Source organism: Leptosomus discolor, chromosome 6 (genome assembly GCF_034619465.1).
Source record: "Leptosomus discolor isolate bLepDis1 chromosome 6, bLepDis1.hap2, whole genome shotgun sequence".
Taxonomy (NCBI): Eukaryota; Metazoa; Chordata; class Aves; order Leptosomiformes; family Leptosomidae; genus Leptosomus; species Leptosomus discolor.
In genome coordinates, this window is record NC_141396.1 from 52,282,766 (window position 1) to 52,298,105 (window position 15,340).

Genomic DNA, 15,340 nt, shown 5'->3' on the forward strand with positions numbered 1-15,340 from the left:
CCCAGTTTTTTTTTCGGTTCTTGGAATACAACCATCATTGTACCTGGGGAGACTCCAGTTGGACACAAGAGGAAAATTTCTCACCATGAGAACTATCAGCCATTGGAATAATCTCCCCAGGGAACTGGTGGATTCCCGAGCATTGGACACTTTTAAGATTCAGCTGGACAGGGTGCTCAGCTGTCTTATCTGCACTATGCTTTTGAAAGGTTGGACCAGATGATCCTTGAGGTCCCTTCCAATCTGGTATTCTATGATTCTACGATCGTGCTTTTTGCTTGACTATTATGGCAATTCTAACATAGGGCAGATTAAAATAAACCAAATGGGTAGATTTGCTTTCTGTGAGATTATCAAAACCATTTGTGTAAAGCAAGGTTGCTCTCATGGTCCTCAGCAGCAGTTGGGTTATCTCAAATACAACTACTGGACTAAAAACACCTATCAAGTGTAATCGTTTTTAGTGTTTCCACATAGCTGGAGAGAAAAGCAGTTAAACGCCTCTGAGAGCTTTGCTGTTCCTCTTCAGCAGCAGCACCTCAGCAGGGCTGGGAAGCAGCTATACTGAGAGGAACAGGAGCCAAAACCACCTAAACCCACAATCATTTAGATGTCCACACTCCTCACTCCTCATTGGCACTTGGACAGCATTGGGATGTTCGTCCCCTTGGCCTGTTAACTCCAGAAGACAAGGAGAGACAGATACCAAGAGACAGTGAGATGATGGTGCTCAGCACATCCATTGCCTACAGGTAGGACCATAGCATACCCCACCAGGTCACTCAATCACACTGTCACGGACACCCCCATCAAACAATCCCTCCTAACACCCCTCGCTGACCACAGAAGGTTTGCAGGTCTTGTCCCTGCACACACTTTGTGCTTTAGGAAGTCCTGTGATGCAGCCAGAGAGGACAGAAACCACCTTTTCAGTAAATGGCATTTCACAACCCCATTCCTGAGGGGTTTTAACAATTTTGTTTCCATTTTCATTTTACAGCAGAGGAAAAGGGAAGACCTGGACATCATATGTCTTTAATTACATTTGTGGGACTCACCTGGAGATAGCTAAAGAAATAAAAGCTTAATCCACAAAAATATAAAATTAAGTTCTTTAACAAAATATATTTTTGTAGATCTTGCTGTCAAGAAAAAAGCAACCTCCCTGGACCCAAAGTGGAAGATAAAAGCCTTTGCATGAACAAAACAAACACAAAAATTCTTGGATCAAAATTCACTCGTCAGCACAAGGCCGAAAAAATTTTCCTACTGATTTACTACACAGCAGTTTGCTTGTCTAGCATTTCCAAACAGCGAACTAACATTAGTGTGAAGACAGCAAGAGGGAAAATTGCTGCCTAAGTGTCAGGTTTGTTATTGTTTGACAATTCTAAAGAGTTCACTAGAAACTTCTTGAAGGAGCATCTCTAATTCCCTGAAATTACTGATAATCGGCCAAGTGAATGGAGAACAATTATGAAGAAAATTGAATGCTTCCAAATGCCAATTTGCTGTATATCCTGAATTAATATCACATAAGCATTTTTAGTCTCTCGCTGTAAAAGCAAAAAAATAAAAATCTAGGCCCACAGGCATGCTTGCATGGCTTTCCTCACAGAATTTTACATCATCATCATTTTTGCATTTTTTAATCATACTTAGCATTTACATGGTGGCTTACATGTTTAACCTATTTTTCTTTCCAAAAAATCCCCATCTGTAAGGTAAACTGTCTTCTGCATTGAAGTTTCAACAATAAGCAGTCACGCCACAACAGCATGAAGCCCCCTAATACAGCCAGAGATATAAGCTGTATTTTCCTACTAATTTAGTCAGACCAGACTTGAAGCCATTGCTGCAAAACACAGTCTCAGGAATTTTTTTGTGGTACAGCTACACCAGCAGTTGGCCATGAAGTACAGTAAAGAGGAGAAATCCTTTGGGAAGTAAAGGGCTGAAGATGCCCATTTCTCAGCTGAGTCAAAACAGATCAGTTTCTGTTAAAGGTCCAAGGAAGTGTAAAAAGTTAATGCAGAATTTTTATCAGCCCCAGTTTGCTGGGTGGCAGCTCAGTCACCAGCCAGTCCCACAGGAGACCAGCCCAAGCCATGGTGACAGAACCAGATTCTGTCCATCCTCCTTACTCCACACTAAGGATGAGCTGAATCAAAAAACAAATGCAAAACACCTTTAAGATGATTTTCTCATTTTTCTCCTAAAGGCAACCAAACCATAACAAGAACAAAACAAATTTTTAAAAACCACACTCTCCACCTACAAACAGAACAGGGTATGGATGAATGAGGAACGAGGTCAACAGAGGGTTTTCAGGAGAAAAGGGTATTACAGCAGTATAGCTAGAGAAAGACAGTCTGTGTCAGGTGGGATGTGAAGACCACAGAACCAGCTGGAACGGATGCCACAAACAGGGAGAGAGAGTGCAGCTGGAAAAACTGCAAAAAAAAGAAAATGTTAAGAAAACAAATACAAAAGAATGTTAAATGAGAAAAGCACAAGTCCAAGTATGCAAAGAATCATTCACTACACACACTGCAGCATTACGGCAAGACTCCAAACAAGCCTCATAACTCAAATCCTGAAGACACCCTGTGATCATCCTGTCAAACACCTATATAAGCCCAGGTACACTGTGCAATAATGTCTGCATTTAGTCTTTTAACTTCTGTTGGAAATACAGAAAAATATTGACTTTAATTTCAAGACTTCAGGAGACAGAGAATCCATCAAAGCCCCAGGATTGTCATTTTTAAAGCTCTGCAATTCAGTGAATGTCTTCTATGTCTGAGACATCCACAGTTTGTGTTTCAGGAAAGGTAATTCAAAATGTCATCATGCACTTACACAAATCTAAGATTACACACAATACCATTTTTCATTTTGTGATTAACACTTGAGAAATAACAAAAGTGTAATCATGTGGAATTATCCTTCCTTTTTATGTCTTTAACTTTTCTTTGCAGTTTTCTGGCATGGACCACGTCTCAGATTCTACGGATAGTTTTGCAAAGAGAAAGGGAGAGAGAGAGAGGGCAGCAGAAACCTACTTACTTCTCTCTCATAATCATACATAATTTACATGGCTCCTAGGGTAATTGTTTATATGGCAAAGTAACATCAAGGAAACAGTTACTTATTTTTATTTGTCCCCAGGGAGGTAAGCATTCCCTCCCATTAGCTCCTCCTCCCCCCCCCCCCCCCCCCCCTTTTCTGATCCATTCTTTGTTCTTTAATTCTTCATGCCTTCTACTTTCTTTTCTCCCTCTCTTCTGCCCATGGGCTGATAAGAAATGGTTTTTGTCCTTTCAAAAATTTCCGTAAGGCATCAAGTTAACCGAGCTGCACCGGGTTCTCAGTCTGGAAGTCAGCAAATGGAAACAGACGGAAGGAGCATCAAGTCACCAGCTAACCTTCTCTTGGGTTAAAGCCTCACCCCCAGACTCTCACATTCAGTAGCTTGGTAACTACAGACAGAAAGCACAGAGCACACGAAGAGCCTTAATCAGCAGCCCTACCTTTGACATTTCCTCACTTTTCATGGTTAAAAATGACCCTTCAGGTGTGTTAAAGTAAATGACGGAAAAAATAGTGGGGAAAAAATCAAGTAAGGAAACACAGAACAAACAATTTCTATTGCAGTGCAAGCGAAAAAAGAAAGAAAATAGTTATGACTAAAATGAAACAAATACATTTAATTTGGCTGGTTAAGGTGAAAATTAAGCTCTTAATTAAGCACATGTATCTATGAGTGAAAATCACCACCCATCTTGCTAAAACTTTAACTTTAATATCAAGAACTTTTTCCTAGGTAATATCAAGCAAACACCCTATTTTCTTTACATGTTACCTATACCACTCGCTTAAGTTTAAAAAAAAAAATTTAAAAAAAAGGAGGAAAAGTGAATAATAAATACAAGTACAGCTTTCTTTACAAAAGTCATCACTTTCGATACAACCTAAGATGCATTATTGGATTTAACGACTTACTAAACTTACTAAATTCTACAAAACATGTGGTCAGTGAAATGCCTTACTCCCACAGAGGTCTGAAACTCTGTTCCCTTTCTGAGGAAATTCTAACTATGTACCAATCTTATCTGCTTTCATACAGAAAACACTGAAAAAATCTCTTGTCCTAGAACTCAAGACATCTGCCAGATCTGTGAGGCATAAAGTAGAGAAAAACACAGCATTGATTCACAAGGACTCAGTGCCTGTTAAACATGATCGGATTTGCAGAAAAACCTTGAAAGCACATGTACTCAGAAAATATTTAAAACATCTGGTGAAACCTGGATGAGGGGAGGAGGGAATACAAGCCCATAACATGAGAACAAATTAAAATTCTCCATTAAAAGTATTTTTCACTCTTATTAAAACATTCCAACTTTGAAAAAGAAAAATGGAAATGAACAGAGCAAAATCCTAGCCCTGGGAGAACTCAGAAACTGAAGCTAGTACACGGCACATACAGCACAGCAAAAATTGTTCAGTATGTATGAGTGAAGCTGATGTACTGCCTTGAGGGTTTGCAGAGTAATTTAATATTCAATTGAGCCCATAATAGGAATCCCATGCAAAGAATTCACATGCCCATAATCATTCTGGTAAAATGCAGAATGAAGCAAAACTCCTAGAAGCTTGCTTGTACACCAGCAGTCACACCAGGTAAACAGCACGTAAATACTGGTATTACAGTCCTACCCCGAACTCGCAGCCATTGAGAACTTTATGGAAATTCTGACACAGAAGCACGAATAAGTTCCCACACGCACGCCCCGCGCCCCTCCGCCAGCTCACCCTGCTGGCGCGTACCCAGGGGGCCATGTGCCGCAACCAGAAGACTGGGGGGTCCGACACTGCCAAGCGCCGCTGCCCTGCCTGCAGCCCGGGGCACGCTCCCAGGCACGGCCACCCCGCTGCCACGTGCCCTTGGGAGTGCAACCGCTTAGGCCCAGCACCACCGAGGACACAGCTCAAGCACACGCTTTTTCAGTACTCTCCTCTTCTAAGGGCTTTCTGGATTTGCTGCTGCCACAACATACTGCTGCACAGATGAAACGCAAACAGACGCACACACACAATTTAGGATAAACTCTTCAGCTAACACAAGGAATATGCAGACCAAGCTGTAATAAACAAACATCTATGTATATTCACAGCTGCAGTTTCACTGAAGCTTCTTCATCCTTCACTTCCTGGAGGCCAGGTTTTTAAACAGTCCAGTTTTCTCCTCCTTCCCTCCATTACTGCTTACATGCAGCTTCTTCTCCTCCTCCTCTTCCTCCTCCATCTCCTGGATCCAGCCCTGCTCACTACGGAGCCAGTGCTCTGGTAGAGACCCTCTTGCCAAGCCTTCAGCTACACATCCCACACCCCTGGTCACTGCCAAAGTGCACACTAGAAATGGTACCAGCACAAACAGATTTCCCCTACCCTGATGGATGGACGAGGTGAAAATACTTTTTTCACTGTAATGTTATGTTTCACGCAACATAGCGGAGAGCTATGGGAAAGCAGGATTACAGGAAGACTTTGCCCACTTATGTTTTATTACTTTAAAGGTGAACTTAAAAAAAGAGGTAGAGGTAAATCATCTACATGTACAATACTCACAGAAATATTGCCTACTATGTCAAACTAGAGCAGTAACTTTATTCACTCACTTAATGGATATTTCTCATGCATAAATGTCACGCAGTTCATTAGAAAAAGCAGTTCCATAATTTTTTCACGGCAGCACTCCTAGTAAGCCCTTCATTTTTATTTATTTTTCCATGAGTCAAGAATACAACTAAAATTTTAAATAAAACATGAAGAGACTTCACTATGCAAGACCCTTCAGATGGAAAGCATCGTGAAAGTCAGGCAGTGCTTGACCTAAAAATCCCTCTGTCATCTAATGACGGTCTCAAACATCAGAGCTTAAAATGGGCTGGAACAGAACAAGTTAACATCATTTTCATATTTGGTGGAGAAAGCTTTCATACGCAGAAAACATTTCTGAGGTTTTGGTTCCAAAAAGCCCAAAAGCAGGACTTACCAAAATTACTGAAAGATTAATTTGTATATTGTATAGAGCTGGTTAACAAGGCCCATGGGTCCATTCCCTAACTTGTCAGAATCCGGTGAACAGAATTTTATTCTTTTATAACCTACTGAAAATGAACTGCTAGCTTCAAATGTTATTTCACTTGACACTGTCTCAGTAGTGCAAAGGCATTCACTTCCTGCAAAGGCATTCACTTCCATAGCCTATATTTGAGGGATGGCTCCTTTCCCCACCCACCCATTCAGAGGCTGAGCATGTATACAGAGAGCTTTGCTCTCTGAAGCCCAGAGCCAGGATACCCTGAACAGCAGCAAGGGCAGGATGGCCGTAACACCCAGACACTGCACGGTGCAGCAGGGAATGGGGTACAGAAGCACTCAACTGCATAGAGCAGTAAAGACAGCTCAAGTCCCTCAGTGCTCATTAACTCCACGCCATGCTTGTTCCCCCAGATTTAGGCTGGCTTTTCAGTGCCACATGGCATGATCTGTTAGCTTTGAGGTCTGAGAACACGTGGCAGGAAAAAGTACAGCTGGCTCTTTGCAGAGGTTTACCAATCTGCGAGCAGTACTACATAAAGTGACAAGATATCAGTGTCATACCAAGGCAGATAACACTGTTGGTTTAACCATAAAATTCCATGGAAGTTTCCCAAACCCAGTTTTACTCTGAAAAAAAAGCTAACATGAGACTATCTGCATTCATGACATACTGTCCACAATCCAAATACACTTAGCAAGCATAATTATGGCTGCGTAGGAACTTCCTGGGGCCATGTAAAATTGCTCTGTGGGTCAAATGGAGAAGCTGTTGGCTTTGTAAAACACCACTTAGCCTTTCTCTTCCAAATTAACAAATGACCATTTTTAAGGCAACAAAAGCAACATCTTACTTCACAGAGAAAAAAAAAAAAAAAAATCTTTCATATAAAAATGTACTTTCACAGTGTGAGGCAAATCACAGGCAGAATGGCATCTACAGACATCTGTTTCAGACCTGGTCAGCTCTGTTTCTCTCCCATCAATGGAGATTAGTCAGTGCAGCTAGTCTAGGCCATACTCCCTCCCATCCTGAAGCAAGCTGTGGAACAGGTCAGCTGAACCAGGCTACCTCGAGTATTTAGCTCAGATACAGAACCTGAAGTCTGTTGATATTAACCTCATCCATTGTGTCTGCTTTGAATCAGTTGATGCCCAGCAATTGCCAGGAGTCCCAATTTTACTTCCAGTTGTGAACAGTGGTGTACAGAGAGCTGAATCAAATCCAGCTCTTGGGACAAGGTTTTAATGGTTGATCAGTTTGCTTTGAGAAGCCTAGTCCTCGACTCATATGCACAATTTCCAGAAGTTAACACAATAGCTTGGTATTGCTGTCTTTGTACAGCCTTTTACTGTATGCCTGCAAGTAGCAGTACAAATATCTTATCTTAACCTAAGCAACAATTTTTGCTTATGTTTATAAACCCACATGGTCCCCAACTCCCTCCCTGCATATACAATCACTTCCAGCTTCTATAAATCTAAAAATAATGACAGAATTAATTACGTAAATCCATAAGAAAGGCAAGAAACACAGACCTGGAACACAGCCCGAGTTCACATCCACCTCCTATCCCAGACAGCCAAGCTCTGGCATTAGTCCAGGTGGCGAAAGCCCTCCCCAGTGAGGTGGCTGCTGAATCACAAAGGAAGACCCCATCTGCACCCGCATTGTCACAGAGTGGGAGACAAGGGGGCCCTGCCTGCGAACCGCTCAGGGATGCCGAGCTGAGCCGAGCCGAGCCATGCCAGCAGGAAAGCAGGCGGTGGGCTCGTGCCTCATCTCCACTCAGACTGGATTCATGGGCTCAAGCCGGGCTTGTCATCTCCAGGGCATCCACTGCTACTGGGGGCCGAAATCTCTGGAGAAAAGTTCTTCTAAATACATATGCACGATTCTCACCCTAAATGCTTAATCTGCCCCTAACATGAACGCACAGCATTTCTGAAGCTGTAGCTCATCTTACTTACACAATTCATTTAAAAATTACAACAAAAGATGGGTGGGAAAGAACAAATTTTATCTTTTTAAAAGTATGAAATAAGGCAATAAATTAAAGGAAAGTTATTTCTCATCCATTCTTCTACTTCTGTATCATCTTTCAGTTCTTTTCAGTGCATGGGAGAGTAAATAAAAAAAACAAACTAAAAAACAAGCCAATTCAACAAGAAGCCATCTGTCCCTGTTTCATCCCCCTGAAAAGAACATGTCAAAAGACACAGAATTTAAAGCAACTTTTTCCCAGTAATCACCAAAAGAGATGGTCTATCTCCAAAACACATCCCTGTCTGAAAAAACAGTATGTGAGTTCATGTGCTGTAAATGCAATCAAGAAGGGAGCAAGAAGATCCCTTGTGAATTAAGAACAAAAGTAAGCAACAATGCTCTCACTGAAGTACAAGTTTAGCCTAATTAGGGATATACTTTAAGTACAATATCTTACAGCCTTGGGCTTGTGGTAAAAAATATCCACATTTGTCTGGTGGGGGGGCATACATTAGCTGTTACACTGAACAGAGAGTAACGCTGCAGACAGCATGGCACAGAGCCCCCAGCATCACAACACCTCAGTAGCCCTACAACACCCTTCCCATAAGATCAGCCTGCTTAGGACCAAGTGAATAATTAAGTACATTTAACAAACTCTGCATCCTCTCTGTTGGCAAATTGTCTGAGAGCAATTTATGTCAGTAGTCTACCCCCACACACACACGCACCCCCGAGACCAATGCTATTGCCTCAAAGCAAAGCAAAACACGACCAGGATACCAGTTACTTTCGTGGACTGATGGTTCTGGATATTGAGGATGCCTTGAAGCATACTGTTTTATCACATTTCAGAATAAGTACCTATAAATACTGCAAGAGGTTTTTAGAAACTGTTGAATAAAAAAAAAAGTGTAATATGTACTGCCTCCATAAAGTAAAAAATTTCACTGTTTGCCTGTACCATGAAAGAGCACTCCCTACTCATTTCACATTCATTTTCCTTTGCCTTCACTGTGCTCCTTCTTGTTTGCTTACAATGAAACAAGAAACAGAGCAGTAATCAAGAAATTATCTATAGAGTCATTGTATTTACTGATACCTGTGCAACAACAAACTCTTTAAATAAACAAATAGCTCTATCACAATGGGATTAAACTCATTACACCATAATACAATGGACTTGAGCAGCTACGCTGTAATGTTTGATTGGATAAAATGGCATAACATTTTTGTACACAAAAAGTACAGTTCCCTTAAGGAAAAAGTTACCTTTCATTTAAAGAAGAGGAAAATAAAAGCCAGTGACACTACCACCACCACACACGCGTATCAAAACATTCTCAGAATACAGCTGTGATTTCCATAATAGCTTCTTGTTCAAGTGATCATTAAATCTATTTAAGATGTCAAATTTAGACTAATATCCAAACTTGACTTCTTAAACTATTCAAATTCAATACTTCACATCTTCATAACACTTTCTTATTATTTCTCTTGTGCTACATTCTGTAGCTATGGTACAAAATAACACCAGGTATCAGATATAATACCATATTTTTATTACTCCCCATTCTGAGTACTCAAAGATAGAAGCCCTCAACATATGGAAGGACATCTTGAAATGCCTCATGATTATTTGAGTTCCCTCTAGAGAATCCAGTAAGTTCAAAAATTCTTTATTTGTTTCAGGTATTTTTTAATCGTACTAGAAGCTACAGTGTTTTGCTTGACGGTATACTGAGAAGACTGAAGATATTAAAGGTTAATTTAGAAACTTAAAACAGATTAAAATCCATTTGTTTTTACAACCGTGTCATGGCCTCATCAAAAACACATGGTTTTTAAACTGCTCAACAATCCCAAATTAACAGCAGAGCACTATGCTTGGAGAAAACACCAACTAGAGATCACACAAGTCAGAACTGCACTGTAGAAAGAAGAAATTTAGCCTCATGGAAGAAAGAGGCACCTGGTACTGATTTTTTGATTCAGTAACTCTGGCTTCAAAACAATCACATCCTTGATAGAGCTACAGGGATAAATGCAGTAAGAATTCCTGAACGGCAAGAGCACCAGAAGGTGAGGAAACAGACTTTGCTAAATCTTCCCCTCAAACTCCGATGCATGAGGAACTTTCCTTATTCAGCTGCCAACAGCTTGATGCAAGCACCAGTTTGAGGTTCTCTTCATATTATCTGACACAGTAAAGGAAATATCTGAGAACCTGGCAAGGAAGTACAAGTGGGAATGATGGTTAGGAAATCTTTTGGCATTCATTGGTAGAACTGCACTGGAACAACAGGCACCTTAACACCAGCTGGCCAACAATGAAGTTTCCTGACTGAGGAGATTCACCATGGAACGCTGACTTGACACAAAGCTCCGTGGAGCTAGTGGAAAACCTCTCATTGACTTTAGCAAGCATTGCTTATAAAGCCATAATTTTTCATTTTAAATATGGATGACTTTCTCTGGTGCTACATTTTGTAAGCAGCTATTAACTCCATCTGATAAAGCTCCAAACATCTGGTTTTTGATGAACTCTTCTTTCTCCCTCTTCTAATCTCTTGCTTCTTTAGTCTTCAACATTTGAAAGTGACTTTTATTTCCATACATAAAGCTGACTCACAGCTGAATAAGGAGTCAAAGAGATACAAACAAGAATGAAAAGTTTCTAATGGCCATATACGGGAGAGTGCTGAAACCATCATCATTTTTGAAACCAGAACAAGTATGAACTCACCTCTGCAGTTCTTTGCCAACATACTAACATGCAGTTCTCCAAACCTTTAAACAAAGACACTTAGAAATATTAACAAACTAATTCTCAGAATATGCATTTGGGTCTCCAGACAAATACTTCTATCAAATCAGAGTGCTATTTAAAACAGCAATTTTAAAGTACTTGAAATTCACACACTTATTTATGCACTCACGCCTTTCACGGGTTTGCTTAGTATTGGATTTTTTGAACAGTCAGAAAAGACACACACATATTTACAACAAATGTAAGAAGTGGCTCACCGATGGTTACCAAACAATCCAGTGGCTTAGCCAGCTCTGCCACCACCAGCCGGTTGCCACAGCACAGGACAGTGCTCAGCAGCATGCAGAACACACCTCTGAACCATTCCCACAAAGATTTGCATGTTACATGAGGTGTAAAAACATGGTTTAGGCCTACAGGTTACAAAAAATGGCTTTTTCCCAGGAAACACCAACTAGCCTGCTCTTAGCAGACATAGAGAATGAGAAAAAAGTAATACATTTGAAGACTTGGATCCTATCAGATTTTATCTTTTCTTCACTAAATATCCAATGCTTGGTCATAGTCTCCAAAGCATCTCACTCTCGTTGCTCTCCTGCTCTCTCCATCTTGTTTACAATTTCTCCAAGTCTGGCACCACAACTGATCACTCCAGCTTAAGTCTTCCTGTTTGCAACTACTCCAGCGAGCCCACAACAGCATTTGTCTTTGATCCTTTGATGGAAGAGCATAATGCCCGGACACACTATAATAATGCACTACCCAGACCCTTCTCGCAGTACTGTGTTCTTAGCTGTTCACTAGTATTGCCTTGCAAATTACTTTTTTCTTTCTAGATGCAGCGACTGTGCACATCTCACTGATTTCAAAACAGTTTATAAATGTATTAAGTGAATGCTGAACTGAAACCTTGACATCCAAAGTGCTTGAAACGCCATCTTAGTTTTTTATGCAATACTCTATATTCCAGTTCAGTTTATTAAAATACTGAAGAGTCCTTAACCTAAGAGAGCCCTCAGGGACTACACGATATGTCCTACTAATTTGCCAGTGAACTACTAAAAACTGCTCAGACAGCAGAGAGAAATCCACAAATTCAAAGGCAAGCAAGGTCATGAACTTTAATATATATCGATGAATTCCCAGTGAAAGTCTGCATGCACGCTCTTACCTGTAAGGAATAAACTTGTGCTTATTGCAGGGTAACAACACACATGCACACAGGAAACCTTAGAGCAACAGCCACGGTGCTGGGTAAACAACGACGTGAAGCTGCAGCAAGTTCTTTGTCCCTCTGCACTTTCAGTACATCCTCCCAACCAGCTGTGCACTCGCTTCATAATATTCTCAACTAAACCTTGGTGGGTTTTTTTCATAGTCTGCTTCTGTGACCAGAATATGAAACCAATGCCGAGAGTCCTACTAAAATATATGCTACAGATCACTCATGCAAATATATCATTGGAGTGCACCATTTCCAACTAGTAACTTTTTAGACTCCTCTGGCCAGTGTTTCAGGGAGATGTTCACCCTCCAGCCTTTAGGAGAACCTTACAATTACCCCATAGGTCATTTTTAAGGAACTGACGCACCTACCAAAGACATCCTGAAAACAAAAGCAGCAGTCTTGTAAAAGGCTTGCTCAGCTGAACTGTGTCACACTGGTACAAAGCGGTACAACACTAAACCATGCTGGGAAGCTGCACATGCGTAACATGCTTGCACAACTGTCTGCTAAATATTTCACTGTGAACATCATATGCTTTTACAAATAATAGCTTCAAGAAGCAAACACTTTGATTTTATTGATAGTATTTGGAGTCACAGAATTACACAGTAACTTCAGAGGTTGGACAAGATCTCCGGAGGTCATTTGGTCCAACCCCTCCACAGCAAACAGGACCAGCTAGATCAGGTTGCCCATGTTCAGTTAACTTCAGACCATCTCAAAGGATGGAGATAACACAACTTCTCCAAGCAGCCTGTTTTGCTCTCGAGATGAAACTGGCATTGTCCTTGTTGTAACTTTTGTTTGCTGCCTCCAGCAATAATGTGTCCACGTAAAAACAGTTTGGCTTCATTTTCTCAATACTTTCCCATTAAACTGCTGAAGAAAGAAAGATCTCCCAGCACCTTTACTCTCCTCTGCTTTGGGGTGGGGGGGTGGGGGAAGTCCTCTAAACCTCTCTTAATCTATTTTCCAAATAATGTTATATATTAGAAATGCTTTTTAACGGTAACTGCTGAAGCATTCAGAGACACTTGTAACATACAATCACACCAAGACCAAGAACTAAGACCACCCTTGGCTAAATAACATAAAAGGAAAACCAGACAAAGAGATGACCCTTCTCACAACATCTCACATAGCTGGAAAGGGATTTTATTTAAAATATTTAAAAGCAATACTGTGAAACAAACAACTTGCTTCACAGGCAATGCACCCGCTGCTGAACTGTCACTGCCTGACATCCTGTCTTATCTGCCAAATTGCTCATTAGGTTTGGCAATTTTCACCTGCGCCTCCAGTTTATATTTCAGCAGGGAATAAACATCAGTCTGCTTTAACAATCTTCTGCAGCGAGCTTCCAACCTCTTCTCAGAAAGCACGCAGGCACACACAAAAAACGCCTTGTGTACTGTATGCTTAGCAAGAAAAAATGCAGCTCAACCGATGAAATACAACAAGAGGAAGTTTAACTTGGGTAACAGAAAAGCAGTAAAAAAAGAAAAAGCTAGGTAAGAACCATAAATGAATCAACCGCTTGTATCGATGAACTGTGCTTTCACATTGCAAAACAACATAGGGGGTATAGGTCAACCTCATTTTTGTTTCCACGTTTAGATGGGAAGATTCAATTTTACATAACCCCCCCACGTGCGAAGTAGAGGCTGTGTTTGTGCATGGGAAAAGAGGGAATCCAGATGAATATTACTTTTCCAGCTGGACCTGATCTAGCTAACCTTTCCCTTGCTGGGAGAGGAGCGATGGCGTGATCTATAAACAAACAAAAGGGGTAGCATGGCAACCAGAACAAAGAGACGAAAATCTCAGCAGGCCCTTAAGCCCCAGCCTAATGCACAGAAAGGATGCCTCCGAACGGAGACCACCGCTCAGTACCCCTCGGGTGCAGGTGAGCAGCAGCAGAATGGCACAAAGCTATGCTTCTGCAAGCAAAGTGCTGAGAAACAGAGCCCAGCTTGTGAGCAAAAAGCACCAGAGACATAAAACAAAATGTCTAAAATGCTATAAACCAATTTCAGACGGAATACTGTTTTTCATTTGTTAGAAGTAAAATATTCACCGCCAACCCTGCAATTAGCCAGAAAATTACAATAATTACAGCAATTTTGTATCCCATCTCCAATCCAATTAATAGATATATGACCTTGTCAACATGTAATAATCAGGATCTGCATCTACCACAAAACGGGATGGGTTTTATTTGCTGAATAGAACTTACACAGTATGAAGATAATTATTTGAAATACTGAGAATACCATTTGTATGCTATGCTTCACTTCACAGGTTATAAAGGAAATACAATAGGGATATTATTTCCATTTCCAATGTATATTTAAATGAAATTCTTGAAATAGGTATGTTTAATACAGGATAATATTACTGGACTGGGACTCTAAGCCTGTGGTTTGGAAAATTTAAAAGCAAAATCTAATTGCCAAGATTAAAAAATAAAAAGGAATTAGCTACATAAGAGAACATCTCTGATTTGTGACAACATATCTACAAGAAATTGTTTCACCCATTTTCTTTTTGCAAAAAGTGTCAAAAGAGCTATAATTCTTACCAACAGTTTTTAAAGTCTTCTGCATTTCTGTAGACCTTTGTATTGTAGGGTCCCAAAGCACTTTTTGGTCATTTTAGCAACCAGTGAACTAGCTAAGTATTCCATATATTTTCCAGTACGACACCAAACATAAGTGAGCTGTCCAATATATCATTGAATTTTATCTGCACTGTATGATTTTGATGCACTAATATCAATGTATTGTATAACACACCAGATAATCACACTAAGGAGAAAATGTACATGTATTTGCATGCTCTAACCCCCCCTAAGTTGAGAACCCAGGAAGACAGCTTTTTGGCTTATGCATGGAAATGAGATGTGCATTTAGCAGTGGCATACCGCAGTGACAGAAAAATGGAAAGGTCCTGAAATTCCAGGATACTTCTTTATTCTGCCATTAATCCTTTCCCTAATAAAATTCTGTGTTGTAATGAAGCATAGCTGTAACTTGAAAAGATACATGTTCAAATCTATGTAAGCTAATTGTTAAAAGCTGTTCCCTTAATTTTTCAGAAAACACTCTGGTACAAAACCCCTCTAACTTAATAGAGTGGTAACTTGTCCATTTGCGTTTTACCTGATTAGTTAACACATTAAAAGGACACCTACCGAAAAGTAATCTCTTGGGAATTACCAACAGTTGTTTAAAACACTATCCGTAGA

The 15,340-nt window shown here is 40.4% G+C and overlaps 1 protein-coding gene across 8 annotated transcripts in view; it reads right to left on the reverse strand.

Moving 5' to 3' along the window:
• Positions 1 to 15,340, reverse strand: part of PARD3 (par-3 family cell polarity regulator) — a 453,974-nt gene that overhangs the window by 285,707 nt on the left and 152,927 nt on the right. The window lies entirely within an intron of this gene.